We start from the raw sequence: 8254 nt of genomic DNA on the forward strand, positions 1-8254 counted from the left end.
GTAAATGGCTTCGACGAGATTGAGAGAGGGTGTGTGTGTTTGTGTTTGTGTGTGGAGAGAGAGAGAGAGAGAGAGAGAGAGTGTGTGTGTGACTTTGTTTTTCAAAATATAGATAGAGATAGGTTGTATATAAATGTATATGTGTGTAGAGTGAGTAATTTGTAGATAGAGGCTTACTTTCTCAAAATGTAGAGAGAGGGTGTGTTTTTAGGGAGAAGATATTTACATGGTGGGTTATTGAAGTTCATGAGTGGGCATGGTTTGAGTGGAGGTATATTCGTTTTTAAATTATAAAAATAATTATAACTTGATTTTTGAAAAAATAAAAATAAAAATTAACTATGACCTGATTTTTGAAGTTGAAAATGGAATTGTATGGTTAACGGTATAACCTATTTCAAAACTGAGAAACATGGTTTAAAATTTCAAAAATCGAATATTAATTATATTTTATTTATGGAATAATTAATTAAAGATAAATTTTATTAATTAAATATGTTAAGGTCACAATTCTATACAATTTGATCAAATTATCGAATTAATCGATTACAAATTATTTTTCGGTCACAAATCAAATTTCGATAGATCGTAAATCATTTCTAGATTTTAACTAAATAATTTTATAGGTCATAATTTATCTAATCGATCATAAAATCATAAATTTTATAATTTACAACTTATTTAACGGCCACAAATTATCAAATTAATGGGTCACAAATAATTTCTCGATCACAACTTAATAAATTGTTGGTCACAATCACATATTTTTAGGTCATTTTCAAATAATTGGAAAAAATCGACACAGAGTCGGACATTTGGAGAGCTTAGTTGTAGCAGTTTGCAGAGGCCTCTTTTCCTCTAATCTCCAATTCACTACTCTCTTAAAAGAGAGGATGTTGCATTTACTATTCATTTGTACACCCTTGTGTTCACACCTACTCAGCTTTGCACTGTTCATTATTCAATTCCCATAAATTACTCCTACGCTTTACCTTCTCCTTTGTCTTTTACTTTCCCTTTCTTTTCAAGAGCAGCTCTCGATTTCTAGAAGCTGTATTTTTTACAATTTCTTGATTTTCACATAAACTAATTTATTGGTTACCAACTAATTTAAGATGAAGTGCCAATTATATTTGTTACGATTTCTTCACTTCTATTGTTGAATTTGCAATTTATTTTTTTTAAATTTTTTCGTTCGATCTTTTGATAAATCATTGCTTTGATATTCTTGTTGTGTATTCTTTGTTTAATTTCTTTCTCTTGTGTATATATTTTCCTGTTCTTACCATTTTTCCATTGTCAGTTCCAAGTTCCAACTCTTCAAGGTGCAAAACGGAGGGTGGCGGTACTACTAGCGATGCGCAATGGACTGCTTTCCGATGCATACAATGGAGGATGGTGCTTTTATAGGGTACGCTTCTCTTTTCTCAAACATTATTCACTTTTATATCGCAGTTGTACTGGCAAAGGCCAAAAGCATTGCTTCCCTTTACAGCCATATTCTTTCTGCAATGATCATGGATGTAGAGCAGTGCAAAGCTTGCTATTACTAAGGTTCATATGCAAATAATGAACTATGTATGTTGGTTTCTTGAATTTTTGCTGCTTAGTTCATCTTTGTATAATCTAAAATTTCAAAGACAATTTAAGTTTGTGTGATGGTTTTGCAATATATGATGTGTGTATTTGTAATCTGTATTTAAGTATTACTTACTTTGAGTATTTTATTGAAATTCTAACATGGAGAAATAGAAAAATGAGATGATCAAAATAATCTGTTGTTAATCGATAAGTATTTGACTGTTGGTCTTGAGGATGATTTGGGATACATTGAGGATTTTAAGTTCTATGTGGAATTTGATTGTTATATGAGCTAGAGGACGGTGAAGTTCAAAGTTTTTAGGTCGGATGAAAATATGAAAAATGGGTCAAGTGACTAATTTGGGTGATATGTACTTGTTCCTAGGTGATAATTGTACATTTTCAGTTTCTACTTTGGATATGTTTGGGGATAATGGGTGTAAAGGTAATTATATATTCTTTACAGGTCAGTTCTGATGAGGACATCCTTTATAGTTGGACTTTTATTATTGTTTCAGTATTTTAGTTGGACTTTTATTTAAGTTTACGTATTTTAATTAGGACTTGAATAATGGGCTTGGCCCTATATTTCTAGGTTTTCATTATTTAAACCTATCATTGGTTTGTAATTTCTCAGTTGATGAATTGATTAAGAATTATAAAGTTGGCTTGGCCGTTTTCTCTCCTCCTCCTCGTTTCTGTCTTCTTCTTCTCTTCTCCTCCCCTTCCCTTCTTGTTATTTACTAATTCAGTAATCTCCCTACATCAAATTGGTATCAGAGCAAACCCTGGACAGCAATTCACGCACCATCAATATACAGACTCCGTTGCTGCCCCGCTGCTGAAAACAGTAATACAGACAGCAAAGTGGTTTCTTTCACCCTGCAAGCCGACCAACCCAACTACGCAATCAACCCAGGTTGGGGAATTTTTCACTGCAAAATCCAAAACCGCCGCCCCTTCTGACCACGCACTGAGTTGCCCAATTCTCTGAATCGTTTCCAGCAGCAAAGGTTGGTCCAATTGACAACCTATAATCACCAAGCGTAGCAAAACCATCAAGATTCCTCTTCCCCATTCACACCTCGAAAATTGACAGACCAAACCCAATAACTAATAACCCAGCCCCCAAACCCATAATTCATACCAAACCATTGGAAACTGTAGAAGCAGCTGGTCGACGAGGAGCGTTTCAAGGAGATGGGAGCGTCGCGCCGGTTTACTAGGGGAAAGACCGGTCACTGAGGCGTCGTCGACGGGATTGAGTGGCTGCAGCTTGGGTTTATCATCGGTGGGAGTCGCCTGCGTCGTCGAGGGCTGCAGTGGTTGTTTACGGGTTTGAGTGATGGTTGTATCGGGTTCTATTTTATTGTTGGGTTGGGTTAATTGGATTCTTAATTAATTGGTTTAATGATTAAGTGGGTTGGTTTATTGGTTAACAATTAGGTTGATACTACTTTTGTCTAGGATTTGATGGACTCGCATCCTTCTATGGCTTCTAGGCATAATGTTACCTTTCTTAAAATAGATTTCTTCTTTGGAAAATTGCCATTTTGCTTAAAGCATTTGATGTGAAACATTAAAATTCTTGACCTTAATATTGAGGATGAGAATTAGAAGTTGCACTAAATGCTTAGTATTTGAATTCACCTAATAGTTATGTCAATTAATAAATTTACTAGAAAAATCTAACGGGGTCAAAATTTAGAGTGCTTTATAGTCGCATAGTTTAGTTTACTACAGATTCTTGCGTTTAGTACCTATTGTGTCATTAATGTATAAATATTATGATGCTTCAAAAGCATAGTATTGACACCTTCAAGAGGCACCTTCCTTTCTCAGGAGAAGAGGGAATACAGGAACACATAAAAAAGCAGTAAGGAGGTTTGAGGAGAAAACTTATATCGCTGGAATAAGTCGGGTATTTCTCTCAAACGAGCTTCTTTTGCGTTATAGTGTGCGCAATTTGAATTATACATTTCTTGTGATAGTTTGTCTATTACTAAAACTAAACTCGGTGGTGTTTTGAATTGATGTTAGGTCCAATCACCAGGAATGTTTATAGATTAGTTGATAAAGATATCTTTGGAGATTCTATAATTTGAGAGAGAATGCAGATCCCTATAACCAATTCTTATCAGTTCAATGCTGCTAAAACAACCAATATCCTTAATATTCAGGTAATGGAGATCCTTTCATTTTTAGGTACCGATAACAAATGTGGTTCTATTGTGCTTTCGAACAACTAAACAGTATTCTTGTTATTCTTGATGAAGCTGCTATAGCTGCAATTATGAATGCTGACAATTGGAAAACTTAGCTACGAGGCAATTTCAGACAGAGGATAGCAAATAGGATGTATACATTACCTTAATTGTTATAAATTTAACCGTTATTACAAAACATTGCTGCCCCCAAATTATTGTCAGTTCATGTTGACTTGCACAAAATTTTTGAAAGTTGTATGACATGATGCACACCCATGATGCCTTTGAGATGAATTCACTAATAAATATTTAAGCTCTTAAGAGAGAGGATTTTTATTATATGGTGATATTTTACAATGACATGCACATTCATGATGCTTTTAGATAAATCACAAATCTTAGACGATATTTACAAAATTTATATGCGTATATCACATTTGGTATGCTAAAAGAATAATAGAATATTGATTTGTGTACAATTGTACTTTAAGAGTACTTGTTACTTTACTTCGAAGGTGATTCAGAATATTGCCTTGTATATTAGTGTGTATTTAGATGATCCTTTGAAGTTCGAAGATTAATTTTTTGTTATCTGAGTTAGATATATCATTATACTAAATAAAAGAGGGAATAGGCGTTCAATGTTCATTCTTATGGTTCCCCTTTTCACACTTGACTGTTTTCTACCATTCACAAACTGGTTACAAATGGGCGTACATTAAAAGCTCTCATACAAAAATCTTCTCTCACACGCCTCTCTGATGCTACTAGATGGAAAGTAGCCCTAACCATTCCTTTTCCCTTTCCCTTTGTCGGATCTCCAAAGAGACTTGTGGTCTCCTTAAGATCCTCTTGGAGAAGAAACAATGGAATCATTGCATCGTTCTTTGATTCACAATCGGCTTCTCAAAACAGTTAGAGTTACGACTCTCTCAAGAATTTTTTTAGACCCATCTCAAGAAAATTTGTTTTATCAATTCGTGAACATATTCTTCGTTATTCTTGGGAAAGAACTGATAGTTTCATGTCAATAATGGAATATTTTTTGCCCCCTTTTACCCCTTTTCAGCTTAAAGTGTAGGAATATTATGGTCTGTCCCTTATCGCTTCCAAACAAATTGCATCGACAAGAATTCTTATATTTTTTGTTGGCAGTGTATGGCGGTGCTTTTTGTTATGAGATCAAGCACATGCTAGAGCCTTCTAGCTCAGATGAGCTCTCTTGTGCCGATTACTTCTATATCCACGGAGTCAACATGAAGAACGATTCTGGCCTTGAAGGTCTCATGAAGATGGTAGATCTTGTAATCCTCCAACTAGTTGATCGATCTTTTCCATATCAATTTTGTTTGATTATTCAGTTTCTGTGCTTTATTTTTTTTCTATTCTACTTGTTCTATTAAATTTCTACTATGAAGGGATTAATATTGTGCAATTGCAGGTTGGAAAGAGATTGCCTAAGGATGAGAAGTTTCAACAACTTTCCATGCAGTGCTAACTTGAAGCCTGTAAGTCCTCTGAACCATTTAAGTGATTCTTAGATTTGGAATTTGCTTTTATCCAAATTTTAGCTTCCATTCATTCTAAAGTGATAGAAGACAAATCTGAACCATTGATATATTTGCTTCAAAATGGTCTGTGATATTAATTATCATTGTTTACTGTAGATTGATCCTCACAGTAGATATTGGCACAATTTACATCTCTATTGCAATATCTGGTTCAAAAGAGAAAGGCCATAGCATTTCTTTTCCTATGAGCACCCAAGATTGATACCTTATTTGGTTTGATGTTTGGGGAACAATTATGAGAGTAGAAACTTATAACTATTAAGTGCATTCAAAACTTTCTCCTTTCATGATATTTTAATGAACAAAATATTTCTTACTGACTTATTCTTGCAACATTTGTTCTTTAATGTAAAGGTTGGATGTTTGAGATGGAAAAGTATCAAATCTTGAGAAGTGCTCACAGGACAATTTGCAATGGCAATGCATAAAATATCTGGGACCAGCAAGTTTCAAGTCATTGAAAGTATTAACAATCTCAAGAGTAGACATTGCACTTGAATTTATTTTTTTCAAATAATGTAAAGTACTGAACTAATTAGAGCATATTGGCTAGCATTCTCAGGAACACATATTATCATTCCTCCAACAGAAAGAGTGAGAATCATATAAAGTTGTGGTTAAAAATGGGAAGCTTGTCTACAAACAGAGCGGTTCCACTGTGGACATGATTGAAGGTTCAAAATGTATATCCGTTCATCCAATCGAACCCGTATAACAAAGAGGTATTTTTGTTTTATAAATTTGAGATTTTCCTTTTTTTTATTCCAACAAGAATGAACTTGAATTACAATAGTCAGTAGTCATCGATGGTATTGAAGTTTTTTAAAGTACATAAAAGAATGCTATATTATGCATCAAATGTGTAAGAAGTCACACAGACACAAAAAAGTAAGGTATAAATCTGTTTTCCTGAAATACTAACATTATCATTGAAATAACAAAGCCCGTGCATTGCACATGCAATAGACTAGTATTCAAATAAATTCTGATGTGTGGTTGTACCATTTTGCTTCTTGCCTTCCTCTAAATTATAGTGTATTCGTATTTTATGGTTTTTGGTTAATGTTTATGGGGTTTTATAAGTTTATGTTTAAAATTTTATTTGTTACAGACTCACACTTTTTAATTAATAATTTATCCCTTGTGGTTTTCTGTTCAAAATTTATATACAGGTTTTGGTTTGTTTTGAAAGCATTGAAAAGCTTTCAATTTATGGTGGCTCTAATTTCTCATTCACCTTGACACTGCAACGAACTACGCAAGCAAGTACTTCACTCGACCTTTAATACCTTAAATTGCATTTTACGTTTGAGTATGTGTTGATTTAGGATTATGGTGTCAGATTGTTGACTAATTATAATATTTTTGAATTGTTATATAAGTAGTTTGATTGTTGTTGGTGGATTTTTTATTTTTTAAAGGATTGTTACGATACTGAGGTCTTTGTTTTTTATGCTCTTAGATTTTATATCATCAGAAAGAACTTAATAGGTAATATTATATTACGACTTTTCTTATTATACATGAATTTTATTCATACATTAATTTCTTAAAATTTTTGGCCTTCTGTAACATTAATCCCTAGCTTCGTCCCTACATACTGAATTGTTAATATTTTGATGATGGGACAGTGAATGGGATGACAAATCTCAACTTTGAAGTATGAGCAAGAGTAAATGAGCGAAGTATGATCTATCTATTAGTTTATTTTTTATTTACTTATGTCGTTGAATGTAGCTTTATTGAATCTTGAGGTTTCAATTTTATCATAAAGAGAACATGACAAACAAGATAGTGGCTTGTTTAATAACCCTAGTTTTAGAAGATTCATTTGATCAGTTTACATTTGAACGAATTGAATTACTTGTTTAAATTTGCATATGCTATATCGAGTTCAGTCAAAGATAATTTATTAACATTACAATTTTAATTAAAATGTACCACATTTTAATCGTAATTAAAGTTCTATATATTTGCTCATTTTACACTTATGTCCTCAAATTTTTTTCATCGCATTTTTATCTTTAACTTTCAATCGTTTAACAGTTTTTTTAGAACTCCGATAACGAATTATGACTAAATATTATGCTAAGATAAATTGAGATGAAATGAAAATATTTTGTATAAGTTTTATATTTTTATTTATTTCAATTATTTAAAAAATGAGAGAGAAATAAGTGTTTTTACGACCTCGTAAACATTTTGGACGAAAATCGACATGAGAGACTAGACGTGCAAATTAATAGAAAAATGATTACTAGAATTTGATGGGAAAAAATTGGGAGAGCAAAGATTAGAAATATTTGTTGCAATTAATATGTCATGTAGTTAACAAAAATAATGGTTACATTGCATCCATCTTATTTAGCCCCCATTTGCCCTCCATTATTTGAGATTATAATTTTTGGAGTAGTATTTTTTTTAAAGAATGTGTGATTAAAAAAGAAAAAAAAGTTTTGAGTTTACATGTAGTATCATTTAATTTAAGAATGTGCAGTTGATAAGATGAGAGAGAAAAATGAATTATAAATTATATTGCGCCAAACAAAGGTTTAAGTATGTCACAAGACAATACCCAATTTCAAGTAGGTCCAAATTTTGGTGTGAACAATCTTAACAAGTTTCATTCTTTCTCCCAATCTAATGTTCGATATAGGGGTTGTTAATATTTTAATGATGGGACAGTGAATGGGATAACAAATCTCAACTCTGAAGTATGAGGTAGAGTAAATGAAGAAAGTATGATCTATCGATTAGTTTATTTTTTATTTATTCACATCGTTACATATAGCTTTGCTGAATCTTGATGTTTAAATTTTATCATAGAAAAGTTAATCTTGTGAAGAGAACATGACATACAAGATAGTGGCTTTTTTAATTACCCTGGTTATAGAA

The 8254-nt window shown here is 32.5% G+C and overlaps 2 long non-coding RNA genes across 3 annotated transcripts; both read left to right on the forward strand.

Annotated features, from left to right (window-relative positions):
* The first annotated feature begins 826 nt into the window (after nucleotides 1–826).
* Nucleotides 827–3836, forward strand: LOC111391026. Its single transcript, XR_002702051.1, has 3 exons — nucleotides 827–1411; nucleotides 3424–3502; nucleotides 3622–3836. It is a non-coding gene; the product is annotated as an uncharacterized LOC111391026 (long non-coding RNA).
* A 717-nt stretch (nucleotides 3837–4553) lies between these two features.
* Nucleotides 4554–6797, forward strand: LOC111391030. Of its 2 annotated transcripts, XR_002702053.1 has the most exons (5): nucleotides 4554–5083; nucleotides 5230–5296; nucleotides 5714–5822; nucleotides 5922–6081; nucleotides 6532–6797. It is a non-coding gene; the product is annotated as an uncharacterized LOC111391030 (long non-coding RNA). The 2 variants fall into 2 exon arrangements; XR_002702052.1 differs by lacking the exon at nucleotides 4554–5083 and having other exon boundaries at nucleotides 5114–5296.
* Nucleotides 6798–8254: the final 1457 nt, after the last annotated feature.

This window comes from Olea europaea, unplaced genomic scaffold, assembly GCF_002742605.1.
Source record: "Olea europaea var. sylvestris unplaced genomic scaffold, O_europaea_v1 scaffold74, whole genome shotgun sequence".
NCBI lineage: Eukaryota > Viridiplantae > Streptophyta > Magnoliopsida > Lamiales > Oleaceae > Olea > Olea europaea.